Source organism: Prinia subflava, chromosome 2 (genome assembly GCF_021018805.1).
Source record: "Prinia subflava isolate CZ2003 ecotype Zambia chromosome 2, Cam_Psub_1.2, whole genome shotgun sequence".
NCBI lineage: Eukaryota > Metazoa > Chordata > Aves > Passeriformes > Cisticolidae > Prinia > Prinia subflava.
This window is the reverse complement of record NC_086248.1, coordinates 73,426,497-73,444,882: the sequence shown is the minus strand read 5'-3', so window position 1 is coordinate 73,444,882 and position 18,386 is coordinate 73,426,497. Positions and strand designations below refer to the sequence as shown.

The window sequence follows — 18,386 nt, the reverse complement described above, 5'->3', positions numbered from 1 at the left end:
GGGAGTCTCAGACACACACCATCCCACAGCAGCACCTGCTCTAAGGCATGAAATCCAGCTGGAGGGAAGAACAACAATGGCACCAAATTTGTCTCCTGTTTTTCTTACTTGCAGCAGCAACAAAAATGCAACTGTAAAATAGAGGGTCTTTTATTGATCTCAAATTTTGTTTAGAAATAATGTTCCAAATAGATGGATTCTATTATACACGTTTAAACTTCTTCAATATTTTAATTGTAGACACAATTCTTTAACACTAGACATTGCATATGAAATCATCTGCAAAACAGATGAACATCATAAAATGAAAAACCTAAGGAGGAGAAATATTAAATGGAGTTCATATTACTTTTTCGTTCTCCATTTTTTTTATCTTTTTATATAAAGATTTTGAAACACTTAACTAACTTGTCTGTTGAATATATTTATGCTTTTGGTAATTTATTCCACACGCTCAAAATGATATCCTTTAAAATCTTTGTGTGGACTCTCTCCTTGTTTTCAATTTCATCCTTTTTAAATTACAGTCTTTTTTCCTTGTTGGGATTAAGTTCATCCTATTCACTTTCTGACTAATAAAACCTATTTTTCTTTTCTTTTTTTTTCTTTTTTTTCTTTTCATGTCAACCTCTTCTCCATTGCAATATATTCTTTGTAATATATTGTCTTGCATAACAAGTTTGTCTCTCGTCCCTCAAGTTCAAAAGAAAAGCTAATGTCCTTTTGCTCAATTTAGCTTTCTGACAATTCAAAGGCATATGAAAAAGCAACAGTATTTGTAGGATCCCCTTCCCTTCCACTTCTGTGTGCTCATAGGCACAGGGCTGGCAGAGCCTCCTGGCAAGCTGTGGCTTTTGCCTACACAAGGCAAGATCACATCTCACTGTATTCAGGCAGCCAGGGTTGCTTGTAATCCTGCTGACTGGAAAAGCAAAAATGTACTAAAATGACATCCACAAAGGGAACCTTTGACCAACTGAGCCCACTTTCTCCAGAAGGCATCTGGCAATTCATACCTTCTCCAGCCAGTTTTCCCCGTCTACTTTGACTTAGTACATTCCTGCAACAAGAAAACATGCAGGATGGAGTGAGTCAAGATCAGATTTTTACACATGATATTTATCTGCTTATTTTTTCTCTTCAGCCTTCAGGACTATTTTTAGTTTTGACAATGTCAGTGACCACCAAACTCAGATGGCACTGCTCATGCTCTCAATGCCTATAATTCTTTGATTCACTTTCTACTTTTGGCACCTTTTCCAGAAGTCACATTGAGATGTCATTCTCAATTTCAGAAGAGAATAACAGACAACACATGCTTATTGATGCTATTAAAACAGACAGGGTCAGTCAAAGACAGGTCTGACATGCAGATGAGAAACTGGCTTATTGTGAGTCCGAAGAAAAATACAATGTCAGCATCTAAAATACTCCATGATCTCTTCTGGAAGAGCCAGTCATTCAAAAGTTCAACCTAGTAGTACAATTCTGGATAAAAAACTCCAACGAGGTTGATATTGCTCAGATGCATTAAAAAAAACAGGTCAGAGAAGAAAATTTAAAGCAAAGTTCTTTTAAGTTTAGTAGGACTTGTACTAACTAGGATTTCTTTACTTCAAGTAAGTATCTAAACTCTCACCTCCAGCTGTCTTTTAAATAAGTATCTATTCCTCTGCAGAAGAAAAATTCCATTGAAGATCATCAGATGTTGCTAACTACTCACTCTTGCTCCAGGTTAATTGAGCGACTGGTAGCTGCAAATTACATTGGCAAGGATAAAATTCTGGCATACAAACATCTTGTTACTGAGCTCTGCCATGCCAGAATTTTATCAGTAATCTAAATTTAGTTCCCAGCAGAACTAGAAAAATGTTCATTAAGACCTATCACGGCAGATTGGATGTGACATTCTAGCTGGCAGGCTTGCCAAGTAGTACAGAATCATAGACTCTTGGAATGGTTTGGGTTGGAATCATCTAGTTTAAATCACCTAGTTTCAACCCCACAGGCACACCTTTCACTAGATCAGGTAGCTCAAAGTCCCACCCAGCCTGGCCTTGTATTCAGAAATATTTCTGTGCCAGAGATGATTGACTGTCATTACACAACCAAAGTTACTCATACCTTGTTAAAATGAGGTCTATGTCAGGGGTAAAAGGCATCCTTCACATAAGAACACTTGAGAAATTTTGAGAAAAGTCAGGGAAAAAAAAAGGCTGTATGTATAATGATCGGTCTAAATGAATTTTTCTTCCCCTGGCTTCCTTTATCAGGATGGGAATAACTGGTGAAATAGTAACAAGATTGTTATTGATGGGATCCTACCACCACCTGCTATAGAGCTATACTGCAGAACCAAACCAAATTCAGCCTTCTGAATGACAAGTTAGAAAACATCTGTCACTTGAGGAGTCACACCAAACCTTCCAAGGCATAATGAAAAGCCAGGTAAGAGGTGAATAGTACTTATATCCACAGATATATTTCTTGCAGAAAAACAGTGAAGTCTCATTCCTGTCATTCATGCTGTATCCTTTGCTACCTCTAAATATGAGTTCCACAAATGAAGTAAACCTCAGACACAGATTTCTTTGGACATCATATCATCATAGAAATATCTCTAAGATCACCAAATCCAACCACTGAAATCATCCTGTCTTTGTTGTTCCAAAGAATAACTCTGATTTTTCAATGTTGATGTGATTTCAAAAGTTTTGTAGTTGTGTATGAGAATGGAAAAAGAATCCAGCAACCTGATCCAGCTGTTATCAGTATGATTATATATACATATACATAAAAGAAATTAAAAATATAATTTATACTATTTACTACTATGGCTATAACAAGCCCACAGTGAAAGTAACTTAGTGAATGTGGAAAATCTAGAAATATGTGAAATTAATTACTTAAACTCTTCAGAAGCTTAACATTTTTGTCCAAATAACTGAAAATTTTGTCCAGACTATTCATTTGTTGCCACATTTCTTCAAAATTTATAAAATTAGTTTATTTGCATGAGAAAACATTGGCATGATAACAGCAGATATAGAAACATTTCACTAGGGAATCTAAGGAGAAATTAATGTCTGCAGTCTCATTTCTACAATGAAATACGTCTTGTTTCAAAAGGAAAAAAATAGGAATCTTTTTCACTGATGTTTTAATGTTAAAGATGGACTAGAATGGCTTGTGAGAAAAGATAACTCATCTAAAGCGAAATATTGTCTAGAGCAATACGTGACTAACATCACCTACATGACACTGACAGCACCCAACACAGGCATAGCAGCAGGACACAAAGGGTTGCAGAGCTCTGCTTAAAGTACTCTCAGGAAAAATACAGGAGTATGTTTTCTTCAGACTTGGAGTGGAAGGTTGAACCTTTTGTGTTTTCACCACATTTTTTCCTTTTGAGGTTGTTACCTGGGTTGTTGATGAGGTGTGTCTGTGAGTCTTTCCTGCCCATATTCTTACTCGCTGGAGTTAACAGGGCCTGAGAAGAATCTGCTGGTCAAAAGGGGTGATAGAACTCAATGTCAATGAAATCAGAAATTCTTCTTTTTGAAGAATAACATTAGGAGGGAGAGTGTGTCTTTGTTATTGTTAAAGTGTCACCTCCCTGCTGAGTGCCTGCTGCTCCTCCATGCTCTCCTATTTCATCTGTGCTTGTTTATTCCTCCTCAACTGGGGTTTTTTTTGGCACAGTGAACATGTATTTGTATATCTTCTGAACAAAATAAGCGGTGAGTTTATTTTTTTTTCCAAAGTCAATGGCCATGGCATCCAACAGACAGTGATACACACAACCTGCTGGGAAGTGCCAGTGTGAGTCAGACAGCCTTTCGTGTGTCACCACTGAACCCTGCACATGCTAGATTCTGGGAGGACATTTTAGATCAGACTGGAACTCAGCTGGCACAGCTACATGGCTCAGGGGTTGGTTCAGCTCTCAGCCTGATCTTGAAGTGTATTTTACCACCTTGAGAAATTCTGACAATATTAGACAATTCACATAATTCACAAATTTGTTGTAAGCGTCTCATAAAAGCAGAGGAAGAAGACCTAACTCAAAACATTTTAAAAGGAAGAGCACACTGAGACAGCACTTTCCCAAGAAGAACCTGCTGGAGACAGTGGCACATGGTCAGTCTGCACACACATATTTTTCTCCTGATTTAGACAAGGCACACTGCAGCTGAGTGGCACGCTGTCATTCAAAGCTCATTTCAAATAGTTTGACTAATAACATTTTCTGAACTGTTTCATCTGTTATAAAATCACTGTATCTAAATTTTAACTAGAAATATTTTAAGTACACGATACAAAAATGCAGCTGTTATTTTTTAAAAAATAATTTATTACCATAACCTTTCCCTTATAATGGACTTAGAACCTCTCTGTGTCTGTATTTGAGTGTAAAAGAGCATCTACATCTATATGCCTAGAAGCTGAATTATTGAACATGGGTGTTACTCTAAGAATTTATAATTATGACAAGCATAATTTGTAATTATGATCATCATAATACAGAAGGGAGATACTGTTGGTTTTCTTGACGTAAAGAAGATTATTTATATTGCTAAAATGTGTTGCTGCTACAGTTATTAAAATATATAGTTGAAAAGTCACAATTTTTACAAAGTTTAAAAAAATCCAAGTGAACCAAAGATAAGCCCAGTGAAAATGAGGCAAAAAGATAATCAACTTGGTGCAATTCCAAAAAGCTCCAAGATCAAAAGAATGGAAAAATAAGTACCTAAAGGAGATACTGAACTACTAATTCACCTACTCTTTTCTAATCTTTCTGTCAGCTCAGCATTTGAATTGGACAGAGGTATTAGTATTAACTCAGTGTTTATATTGGATTAGAACATTCCTGACTTTTGCAGAGTCCAAGGTAAATATTTCAAACAGCCGCCTATCAGGATCAATTTTCTTGATGGCATTGCTTTTTGTTCTCTTTTTTCATGCTAACCAAAATGCCTCTGATTACCCAATCTACCCAGAAACAAAGAAAATTACACACTTTAAAATCTCTAGCAACATAACTATTACTTTTTGGAGGCTATTTTAGCCTCATTTCCTGTGCCTGTGTGGTATGTAATTCAGAAGGAACTTCAGGTTTAACTGACTGAGCATAAGTAAGAGTCGGACCTTTCTATTTTGTTTGATTGCACCTGTTAGAATGAAATGCATTGATTGCACCTGTTAGAATGAAATGCATTGCCATAAATTAATTTCGTATGACTACATTTTTGCATAGAGTAATGAAGAGGACCAAACATATGCTAAACATATCTTTATGCTTGACTGACCAGCATTAAGGTTGACTTTCAGTGCTCTATGTAACAATGTGCAAAAACTACAGGAAATATTTCCTGAAAAAAATTTTACAAGTCTGATTTCCATTAATCTAACTGTTGTTGTTATCATTTTTGAGGGAATGACCTCACGGAGGGCTGTTGCAGGAGAACAGACTCATTTTGGTGTCCAGGAATGAAGCTTTATATCTTATCTGAGACACTGTGTTGTCTTCCTTTTCCATAGCATATGGCATATTTGGCAGGAGCACTTTTTTGCTAAGGTCCCAGAGGGGCAGTATTTAAGTAAACTCACAAACCTGCTTCTTACCCAGAGCCTTTGAGAGAATGAAAAATGTTGTTTGGAAAATGTTTCATAAAATAAAGATAAGAATATTCCAGGATCACTAAGTCCACAAGTTATGGACTGTATGATGTAATACAGTGGTGACTTAGACTGGCACTGGTTTATGGAAAGTCTTCTCTTCCTATTGACAGAAGAGGAAAATAATAGTTCCCAGAAAAACCTGAGGGTGTTGGTTTTGTTTGTTTGTTTGTTTGTTTGTTTGTTGTGTTTTTTTGTGGTTTTCTGGTTTTTTGGGTTTTTTCCAGTAGGTAATACTGCACTCACAGAGTCAGGAAATCAAATTCTTTTGCTACAGAAGTGACCCCAGTCAAAAAAGTTAATGAAGATTCACTCTTATTGGCATTCAGACAAATGAACTGCACTGGGAGAAGACAGGAAGAAGCACTTTCTCCCAATATATAACTCTAATGGAAATTCTGAAAAAGGAGTGTTGACTTTATTAAAGATACACTGGTGAATTTTCTCCTTTCATGGTTTAGGACCTATGCTGGAAAATTTGTCTACTGTGTACACCAAATGCTTAACATCTGGAAAGCAAGCAAGAGCAGTGTGCTCAAAATACATTTTGATATATATATATATTTTTAATGCTGGGAGATTTTTAGCCAATATGTTGTTTATAGGGAAGGAATAAAATAAGCTCGCAATTTTCAGGAATTTACATTTACTAACATCTTTTCGTACACCATAAGGTGCTATTTCTGTTCTCAAATAATACATCACAAGCATTTTAATTTAAACAGTTACAGGCATCGTTGTATATAATTTGGTCCTTATTTACAGAATCACAGGGTTGGAAGGGGCCTTTAGGATCTAGTCCAAACACATGCCCTAACACTTTAACTAAATCTTGGCACCAACTCCCACATCCAGGCTTGTTTTAAACACATTCAGGGATGGTGACTCCACCACCTCTTGGGGCAGGCCATTCCACTACTTTATTATTCTTTCAGTAAAAAACTTTATCCTAATATCCAACCTATATTTCCCTTGGTGCAGCTTGAGACTGTGTCCTTTCCTTCTGTCAGCTGCTGCCTGGAGAAACAAACCAACTCCCACCTGAATACAGCCACCTTTCAGGGAGTTGTAGACTCCCTGAGTCTACACAAGTCAGTGTACCTTACTTTTTAAGACCATATACACACAAATTTGGTCAGGTAAATATTTTTATGCGACCTTGATTCAAATGGTAATTAAAGCAGATAGAATTTATGTACAGACTTAGAACTGAATCCTAAACCATGGGCATACTGATGACAAGAACTGACTAATTTCAGTGGGAAATAGCATGAAATAATGCAAAGAAAATCTTGACCCAGAGACAGAAATCTTCTCAAGGGAATCTGCCATGACTGCTAAAGATTATGGGATAAATAGAATTGGAAGAAAATGGAGAAGTTGTTTGTCAAGGCATCAAGACACCAACAGATGTCACAAGAATGTAATAGGGAAGAGGACAATGAGCAGTAATGAAAATAAGAAAGAGGTGAAGGTAAATGAAATGTTGAGAATTATTCAAGGTATGTATCTACATATAATTGAATCATGGATGAAATGTTAGTTCAAAATAGAAGGGATTTTACACATTTAACCTCTTCTTGTTTAATAACTTCTTCTCAATCTATTCCGAGTAATGTCATTAAGTATATAGTTCACAAATTTATCTCTCCAGAAATGCTTCTTCTTCTTTAGTTCTATGTTGTTCCCTGCTTTCCAAATACTTCTGCTTGATGCTAACCCACTGGCTTAAATTTACCATGGTAAAGATCAAACATTTCATTTACAGAACCACAGAGGTTAAATGTGTGAAATCCTTTGTATTTTGAACTAACATTTCAGCCATGATTCAATTATATGTAGATAAATACCTTGAATAACTCTCAATTTTTGTTCAGATTACTGAAATAACTTGAAATATAATAAAAATGAAGATATTCCAGAAAATTATCCTCTCCTAGAAGGCTCTTATCAGCATTTTCATGTGAAAGAAGTTTCAAGGTTTATCAGTTATTTCCTTTTGAAGACTGAATGTTCAAAGAATAAGACAAATTTTGACTGGCTTTCAATTGTGTTTTCTATTGCATTCAAAAAATAGACAAAAAAATTGTTTCTCACTTCTTTTAAGTTACACTACTAGACACAGTTAGTACTGACCAGAAGAGAATGAGGGGTTTTTTTCCCAATAAATACTGTTTGATGGGGCCTGACCTAAGAATTTTGTTTGATAATGCATGTTCCTCTTCTGCATTATAAATAATTATAAATATAAATAATGTCGATCGTCACTGACAGATTTTTCATTGTCATTGATTGAACACCATTGATCACTATGCAGAATTCTTCATATAGTCAGAAGTATTTTACAGTCCAGAACTTATGTTTAGGTGGTTTAACCATTCATGAAAGATGACAGATGCTGACAGAAGTGCACTTGCCAGTCCTGCGGAAGATAGGAAGGAAGAAAGCCATGCTGTTGAATGTACTGCAGGAATTCCTCACCTGTAACTGCTGCACTAAATGTAGCCCAGTAAAACAAGTACAGAGATAGATTGCTAGATATAAAGAGAAAAGTGTCATTCAACAGTCTGACAATTGTTCTTTTTCAGCACTCAAGGAAATAAGGAATTCTTTTTGGCCTTGACAATCTTTTTGTAAACTAAAAAAAGTGAGATGTGTTCTAGAATAAAAAAACATAAAGTGAGCAGTAAAAGCAGGGCAAATGAGTGTTGCACTACACAAACTTTTCTGATGGAAATGATGCCTTATCATGCTGCATGACCTGGAATCACTTTTATGCATATTGTATTTGGATGTGGATCTCTGTTACCTAGTTGTTGCCGCTAAATGTATTGCTCTAAAAGCAAACTCTAAAAGTATTGGCTTCCAGAAATCAAATGTTAAATTCATAGAGAGAGATAATTTCTCTTGATCTGATGGATAATTAAAAGGAACTCTTGAGTTCTCAGAACAAGAATCAGTGTCACTGGTTTATGCAGACGAGTTATACTACTGGTTCTTAGGAAACTGCTTTGTTTTATATACCACTGTAAGTAAAGTGCATATTGACAGACACTAGAACAGTTTTAATTTTTTCTTCTTTTTTTTTGTACAGATTAAGGTTTTTGGAGACTTCAAGAATTTCAAGAGTTGTAGTTCCCATGGCATATAAAGAATAACATACATTTAGTACATCTTAAATGGCAGTCAGACTTTTGTTTAAAATTATTACATGCTGCAAGTTCTTTAAATTTCTAAGCTGTTTTCCTGTTCACTTATGTTTTCTTTTAAAAAGAATTACAGATTTTAATGTCAGACAGAAACTAAAAGACTAGTTGACAGCAGTGTATGTTTTCACAAGGAGCGTACATAAATTCTGCCTTCATCTATGTTAGTACAGGCCTAACAAAACAGTTATTCACAGGGATACAACTTGATTATGATCCCATGACTGTTTTCATCCCTCACCGTGGAAGCACTTTTATTTTCAGTTCTTCTGTCAGTCTGAAAAATTTTCCATCAGTGGCCAGTGCAATCTGGATTTTTGTAGTCTTAGTTGATAGCTACATGAAAGAGATTGATATCAAAAAGAAGACATTGTACATTTGATGTTATAGGACAAACACAACAGTGCCAAATTTTATCTTGATAAATGGGAAAATACAGAAAATAAACTCAAATTAATTTCACTGGTTGCCTCCTATGGGACTAAATATATATTGGGAGAGAAATTTGATCACAGTTACACAGCTGCTGGACTTTCTCAGTCTTTCCTGGGGCTAGATAGTGAATTTCATCTGTAAAGGGGACACATTTCTTGAGTACTATTTTGACTTTTTAAAAATTTCCTTCAGATCTAGTGAAGATTCAGGGCAGCTTTGACCTCAGAATAGACTGAGAAGTGTGTCAAGGCAGGGCTTATCAGCAGAGATAATACATAATTACTAGTAAGTTACTGTACGTGGAAAATCTTCAAAAATTTCAGGCATACAAGGCTTTCTTATGTCATTAAGTTATTTTAGCAAATATCGTTGTAGCAACAGAACTTAATTACACAACTAATACAGTTTTTCCTCAAATACCCAGATATTAGCTGCATTAAAGGAATGGCAGTGACAAATTCATCTTTTATTACAAAGCAGAAAAAATTCTTGTATACTAAAAGAATTTTCTGCTTGCTTTCCAGTCGTTTGCATATAACTTCAAACACCCTTTCACAAAATTCTGGGCAAGATGCAAACTTGAATTTCAGTGACATTGCCCATGAGCAAGTATATTATTTTTCTGAAAAATCTTCTAAACAATCAGGAACTAATAGAAATGAAACTGTTTCTAACAAAAACCCAAGATTATTTAATATCTATACATATAATAATTATGATTTTAGAGACAGGATTTTTTTAACAGGAGTACCCAGAAAGCATGTTAAATAGCATACCATGTAAACAAAAACCTTATTGAGGAACATGTGACAAATCACAACTGAGTCTGATCCTATTCAACTCTCAAGCTTTTAAAAAACAAGAGCAAGAAAAATGACACATCTAAAAGACATGTTTGTTTCAAGGGAAATGCAATAACTCCTTAAAGCCATGAGAACAGGTAGGTCAGAGTAAGATAAAACTGTGGAAAAGGGTGAAAATTACCTCAGAATGTTTACAATAGGATTTCTTTCAACTTTTTATTTAAATGGATGATGGAAAATGAAAGCTTGTTCCCTGTGTTACAGTTTCAATTTTGTCAGTAGTGAAGTTTGGAAAAAGAGATTGCCCAGAGAAAATTCATGAAATGAAGAGCGTATTCGGAACCACAAAGGTAGCATGGGACTTGGGCTATCTTTGGGTTTTATCATTCTTATTTCCGTTTTTTCAAAGGCAAAAGTTTCATTTTTTTAAAAGGAACTATGATAGTGGCAGAAAATTATTACAAGACATGGCAGGAATGTTTAACTCTTCTTTGAGTCAGTAGGGCTAATGCCATGGAGTTCAAAGGAAGCTGAATCAGAACTTTTGCACTATGATGTATTTTTACATCCCAGTAAAATGACACATTGAGATATACACACGTAACTATAAAATGATTTTTAAAGTATAATCTAATATGACAAGGTCTTTTTAGACATCTGTCAAGATAAATTTCAGTCAAATTGTGTTCTAAGCTCTACCAGCCTTCTAGTACTTTGGGTTCAGGTAAGAAGGATTTTTTAAGAAATGTAGTTTCAATAGAGCCTATACAGTTAGTGGATTTAGAATTATTTTGCTATCCAGTTTTGACCCACATCAGAAAGCTATAAAATCATATATCTGAATTTGAAGCTGAATTTTCAAATTTTGTCCTTTAATCCTGACTGTAATTTAAACCATACAGACGAACCTAAACTCTTTATAAATAGTAAGTCTAGTGATGTCTGAACTGTTAGTAACATTTAGCTGGAATTTTTACTATTCAAATAGTGAAAATGAGTTTCCTCATCACATAACTCCAGTGGAAATTTCTTGAGCACAACCATCCTTGGCATCTTCTATGTAAATCTTATGCTGAATTTTTATTGCCACAGGTACAGCTGCTTTATCAAGACTACCCTTACAAGTAGTAGTAGTAGTAGTAGTAGTGGTAGTAGTAGTAGTAGTACCCTTACCTTATCCTCTGTTTTTATTTTTCAGCTCAGTCAGTTAAACATTTAAATAGTTCTATATCAGGTAAAATATAATTTAAAAACTGAAGTGGTCTGGGAAATCTATTTTTTTTTTTAATATTCACTAGCTCAGTTGTGACATCTCTACTGTTTCAAATATATTTTTAGTAACTTGCAAGTGGATCAGCTAGCCATACTCTGTGTTTGCAGCTACAGCTGCATCTAATTTGAGGAGCTAGAGACAGTCAGAAGTCTCAGTAAATGTTGTACAGATATGCAAATGCATCATCACCTTATGCCACTGATCTTATAAGCAGGGCTGAATAAAAACAACAGCAATGTTCAAAAAACAATTTCTTCTGTCAGTGGAAAGAAATTAGGTTTTCTCAGAAAACTGATCAAACTGATTTCTTTTCCCATTCCAGTATATGTTCATAATTTTTGTGTTACATCTGTATACATTGGATATACATTAATAACATAATTATTATTTGGCAAAAAATTATATTCTACAAGTTACGTGCTCAGCTATCCTGGCAAAACTGGTCACCACTGATGCTTGGTTTTACATCCCTGGGGTTTTTATGAAAAATACTAAAAAACCCAAAGAAATAGTGCAAGAACAAAGTTATAGAAGATTGAGCAAGATTGTCTCAAAGAATATTGGGGTTGAATTGAGGTTCCCTGCTTCAGAAAGTTTTGGTGATAATAGCAAATATATTATTATTGTTTGCATTTCATCGAATGTTACAACTTTTGCAGTAATAAAGCACTCATGGCTAGCTAACAAGAAGCAGAAGGGGGTTACAGATGGGAAATAGTTTTATTTTGCCTATGACAGGAGATTCACTATTAGAACCTGGTATTGTCTTCAAAGCAAGCCATGTTGCTGTACATTCCTCCTTCATAAATTTTGCCACATGCATCTAATTTGGCCATGGGTTTAGATGCTTGCTGCCTGCTGCTGCTTCCCAAACAAGTCTGGACTGAAATCTCAAATAAAAGTCCTCTATATAATATGAAATCTGGAGAGATATTCTTGCCCAGGCTCATTATGAACATTTAACCTCAGCACACACTGAGGACAATCCTGCTCAGGTGAGTAAAATCCAGGAGCTATCTCTGTCACTGCAGTTCTGCTGTCCTGTTATGAGTGGCTGGCAGCTGTAGGGGATGCTCAGGGCTTCTACTGTAAGCAGAAGCCCAAACCCAGCCATTACAGGGTCATCACTTGCACTGAACCAGCAGTGAGGACTGCAATATCCTCTCTGCTCTTGCAGCTGCCTAAAATGACTCTGGAGAAACCACATAGGAAGTATTAAACTGAGAGATGGATAATGTCTTTTGTATCAGGGGAAAGTTGTTTAATTACCTCTTGTGCAGCAGTGCCAAAAGAAGTCCTCGAGTTAGGGAAGCTTGACAAACAAAAAGAAAAAAAAGAGATGGTGAGGATTTTTTTGTCATCATATGGGAAGACATTGCTATTCTGATCTCTCGTGCCAGGATCAGGTGATCCTTATGTGAGGGGATACATAAGGAGTTAGAGAAACAGGGCAAAAAACAGCCCCATTTTCCAGAAAGTCCTTTCTTAACTGCATGCAATGGCCACAGTCCTATCTTCTGTCCCTTGTGCTTTGCTGATGATCTAGTTTAATTAGCACAGGCAAGTAGACTGGCAGGGAAGAAAGTTAAGCTGTCCAGGATAAACATTCTTTTAGAAAGAACAAAGAAAGCTAACAAATAATGAAGTCTACTTTTTTAGGAAAGGATTTCCTGAAGTTCTTTCAGAAAAGGACTAAGCAATACATCTCATTTCTCTCCAGGAACTATGAAGTTCTTGGCTATTTTCAAGTGTTATTAAGGTGTCAGCAGCTGGGGAAAAAAAAGCCAGAACCATATATAATAAACAGATATAATTTCTGTGGTTTGCATTTGATTCTCAGAAAGCAGCTGTGCATTTGGGAGTTTTTCCATGAGAGACAGGGAACTTCTTTGTCAAGGTCCAACATTTCTATTGATGGTATCATAGGAGAGACCATGATATCACCATTTGAATATGTGGTTATTTTTATAGATTCAAAGTATAATTTCATTACTACATATATATATTAAACTTAGCTGGGTGATAAGCAGCTACATTCCACCATAAACACTGATAAAAACCCAACATTTTCAGCAGAATTTTTCTTTTGAAATGTTGACTTTTGTTAAGAAAACTGAAAGAAGTCTGACTTCTGCAAAAAACAGTCAGCTTAACAGCAATCATAATTGAAAATTTGTTGCTGTTGTAGAAATCATTTGTCTAAATATTTGGAGACATTTTCATGCTGTGAAGCTTTAATGGTCACTACTTATCCAGTATAAAAACCAGAAAAATAACATAATTATTCATATTCTTGAAGTTATTCAGACATAATGCCTCCAGGTAATGCCTAACTTCCTTTTGTTTGAACAAGAAAATGTTCCCCAATTCAAGAACAAAAGTTATTATTTTCATGGTCATCTTGGAGGAAAGGAGACTGGAAAAAGGTCCCAGAAGAAATATTGGTTTTGCCATTCCTGAATTTTTGGAGATTTGTGTTCAGAGGCTACAACAGTGATGAAATGCTCAGGGCACCATCAATTGTTTTCTGATGCCCACATCTTCTACTGAATATAAGATCTGTCTTCCAAAACCTAATAGGACAATATCAAGAGTAAAAAGCACAGAATATTTAAAGATAATAGATTCAGATAGTAAAATTTGTAGCATAGCACTATTGCAGCTGTAGCAGAAAAAAAGCAATTTACAAGTAGTCCTCCTTCTACTGTTTTTAAGACTTTTGAGCACTTATGTTGTATACTACCCAAGAGGAAAAGAAGCTGCCTTCATTAGGGTCACACTATACTGCCTCTCATGCACACTCTGAGACATTTTCCCTGTCAAGCAGACTGTTCCCTCCATCAGATCCATGTGGTCTAGCAACCACTTATGGAAGTAAATGTCCTAACTGCTTCCCAAAAAGCAAATTTTGGATGCCTTTGGTCCTCCATCTCATCATAGAACACGAGTAATTTTTGTTAATAAAAAAGCTAGTGAAATGAGATTTCTCTTCTTCTTCCAGAATATGTCTGAATTCTGAAACTAAAGGATTGGTCAGTTGATATGCCTAAATGTATCTTATATATGCTTGCCATATTTTCTTTGACCCTTCTTGAGCATTTTCTTTTCTTTTAATTTTAAATGCACATGAAAAAAACTGACTTTAGATAACTGACTTTTTTCATTACCTCAGGGATATACCTTGCTAAGTTTTATGTTTTGTGATTTTGCAGAAACTGCCTACTTTCACTTTTTTTTGCACTTAAGAAGACATGAATTCAGGTACTATAGGAGCCATTATGAATGGCTATTATTACATAGGCTGCAGATAATTTTATCTGTCAGTTTTTCAAGGCATTTCAGGAGTTACAAACTGTTGGTGTTCATCTTGCTAGGATCCATAGAAAATGTGTTATCTTGCTTTCAGATGCAGATAGAAACAGTCTTTCCCTTTGCCATCATGTCAGATGGTGAAAATTTCTTTTAATGCTGTTGTGATGCTATAATGTAAGGTTCTGTTTCAATTACTCAATATCCTGCTGAAATGTTCTGAGAGTTAACTTCCTCTATATCCCTAGAATGTCTCTATTTCTTGCATTTAAGCACTATATAAATAAATTTACTTTCTTCATTTACATCTGGAGTGACAGTAATAGCCACAATTTATAGGCAGCACTGTTACATGTTGGATAACTTGCCAAACAGTCCTCAAACTCTTTACAAGGGAGTGGCTTTTAAAGATGATAGAGCTACAAAAAACTTCACTACTCTTTGTAAAGAGCCACAGAGCTCAAGTGAGATGGCTAGGTACTGAATTCCAGCATACACCTCCAGAACTTATAAATCAATGTCAGTGCTTGGTGATTTCAGACAATTCTTTAATGCTTACCTGGACAGAGTTACAGCGAGTGCTGCAGGAAGGCTTCTGCAATCCTCATGGCACTGCTGGGAAGCCACTGGCTGGGGCACACTAATGCCTCTGCCTGAAACTGCCAAATCAAAAGGAGTCCCTGAACAAGGGGTGGAGAGGTGACTGTCGTGGTTTAACTCCAGCTGGCAACTGAGTCTCATGCAGCTGTTTGTTCACTGTGCCCAGGTGGGATGGGGGAGAGAATTGGAAGAGCAAAAATGAGATAATTCATGTATTGAGATAAAGCAAAATTCATGTCTTGAGATAGGCAAAGCAAAAACGGCATGCACAAGCAAAGCAGAGCAAGGAATTCACTCACCACTTCCCATCAGCAGGCAGGTGTTCAGCTGCCTGCAGAAAGGTGACTCAGGCAGACAGAAACCGTCACTCCAAAGATCCGCCCTTTTCTCCTTCTGCAGGTTTATATACTGAGCATGAGGCCATACGGCATGAAGCATCCCTTGGGTCACTTGGGGTCAGTTGTCCCAGTTAGTCTCTCCCAGCTTCCTCTGCATCCCCAGCCCACTTGCTGCTGGGTTGGGATGAGAGGCAGAAAAGGCCTTGGTGCTCTGCCAGCCCTGCTCAGCAAGAGTGCAAACACAGTATCAACACTGTTTCCAACACAAATACAAAGCAGAGTCCCATGCCAGCTACTAAGAAAATTAACTCCATCCCAGACAGAACCAACACTGAAGAGCTGCCTCTCCTCCCATCCTAACCATTACTTCAGTAATCCACATAAATCTCAAAACTTTCCTTTACCTCATCATGCTTGATGTGTTCAGAGACTCTTTAAAACTGAGGGAGTGTTTAGTTTCTCAAATGCATTGTCCCAGTAGAACCCATGAAAAGTCCCACAAGTGCATAAATTCTCATTTGAGAATAAAAACTGACGTTGAATTTAATGTTAAATTTCCATTGATTTTAATGAGATATGACCTCTTGAGGCTTAAAAAAACCAAAACCAAAATGTAAGAAACCCACTTCATTTTATCTTCTAGCTCGGAATGCAAGGCTTTTATAGGATTCTCCAAAGCACTGATCTAACAGCACCATATCCCATGGTAGAGCTCATATCAGTCAGTGCAGCTGTACAAGACTAAGTTTGATGCCAAGAATTAGCTGGAAGTGAGGTGTCACTCAACTAACCATGTCACTTGTTCAGCCTGCAAGCCAAAAAATCCTGAATGCTGTTCACAAAAGGGGAATAATATTTTGCACGCAGTTCACATTTTGTTCTCTTACTTGTCACAACAGCTAAATCTGAATGGAATCTTGTTTAATTGTTCTGCACAATTTCTGAACATATGAAACTCTTTAGCTTTTTTCCATATGCATCACTACTCCAAGTTTTAGAAAACAAACAAATGTTTGGGTGGGGTATGTACTAGTGGAGCTAAATTTCATGTATAGAAGGTATAATTTCAACTAGAATCAATGCAGCTTAATTCAGCTGTTATCTGGGGTATGCTTTGATATGTTTAACAAGCTGCCTCTGTCATAACCCCACCTTGGAATATTACCACTTTTACATTTATCAGCACATTGAACCTGACATTTTTTTTTTTCTGTAGGAGCAAAAAGAGGCATGTTTTCTCCACCTAACACAAACAGCTGTGGGCTCTCAGAGCTTTATAACTGTTTGTTTGTTATAAAGGAAAATGTATATGTAGGAATTGAGAAAAAGGAGCTGGAAGTTGCATTTCATTCATAACGGATACTACATAAAAATGATATATTTTCTCAAGCAGGAGAAATTTTAAATCAAATCAACAATGCTATTTTTTTAGTTACTTAATTAAATAGCTTTGATAATCCTTGCAAGTACATATAAAATTTGGCTAATATATCAAACACATCATTTTAGGAACACAATTGCAATCCAGAATGCAATGCTTAAGCACTTCAGACACTTCATAATATTGGATTCTTCCTATCAGCCCTTTCCAAAGGCAATAAATATATATTTTTTAAGTTATATTAATTTTTAGTAGGCCCCACAACAGGTGATTCATGATGTTAATACGAACACACAGCAAAACATCTACAAGCTCCATATGTGCAATCCTTGGAGAAGAGCATAACATCAACTAGATTTTCCATTAGACTGAGTCATCACTCTGAATACCAACTTGAGCACTTCTCTTCTGTTTGTAGTGGTCCCTGAAAGAAAAAAAAAAAAAAAGAAAAAGAAAAAAAAAAAAAAACCCAAAAAACCAAAAAACCCCCAAAAAAACAAAAAACCAAAACAAAACCAAAAACAAACCCATAACTAAATTTTGCCATTCCTTTTGTACTCCAGCATAATTCACAGGGAGAAAAGGGGAAAGGGAATGGTTAAAACTTACTCCTGTATCAATTCGAGTTTCACCAGTTAGAATGAAAAAAAAATACTCAGAGAATAAAATTTAATTGAATTGAACTACATGATAATGATATCTGTTAAAGAAAAAAACCCATATACAACAGAAAAACATATCTACAGGGTACTATAGGTAATAAAATAAAGAAAAAATCCAGCTAGAAAAGCTAAGAATAGGGAAGGAAGAGAGAGAACAAAGGGAAGGAACTAATGTAAAACCTTTTCCGCTCATACAGTTATTCACAGACTGGCACTGCACTTCACAAGACATTTGAGGAAGGGAGGGAGGAGGGAAGGAGGGAAGGAGGGAAGGAGGGAAGGAGGGAAGGAGGGAAGGAGGGAAGGAGGGAAGGAGGGAAGGAAGGAAGGAAGGAAGGAAGGAAGGAAGGAAGGAAGGAAGGAAGGAAGGAAGGAAGGAAGGAAGGAAGGAAGGAAGGAAGGAAGGAAGGAAGGAAGGAAGGAAGGAAGGAAGGAAGGAAGGAAGGAAGGAAGGAAGGAAGGAAGGAAGGAAGGAAGGAAGGAAGGAAGGAAGGAAGGAAGGAAGGAAGGAAGGAAGGAAGGAAGGAAGGAAGGAAGGAAGGAAGGAAGGAAGGAAGGAAGGAAGGAAGGAAGGAAGGAAGGAAGGAAGGAAGGAAGGAAGGAAGGAAGGAAGGAAGGAAGGAAGGAAGGAAGGAAGGAAAGAGATCAGTAGCAATCTCAGTTTTTTGGTAATAATTCAAGACTTCAGGACTCA

General features: G+C 36.3%; 1 long non-coding RNA gene across 1 annotated transcript; it reads right to left on the bottom strand.

Annotated features, from left to right (window-relative positions):
- Window positions 1-8,403: 8,403 nt before the first annotated feature.
- On the bottom strand, window positions 8,404-18,131 carry LOC134547767 (uncharacterized). Its single transcript, XR_010079599.1, has 3 exons — window positions 15,271-18,131; window positions 12,672-12,714; window positions 8,404-9,227 (listed from the first exon to the last, which is right to left on the bottom strand). It is a non-coding gene; the product is annotated as an uncharacterized LOC134547767 (long non-coding RNA).
- Window positions 18,132-18,386: the final 255 nt, after the last annotated feature.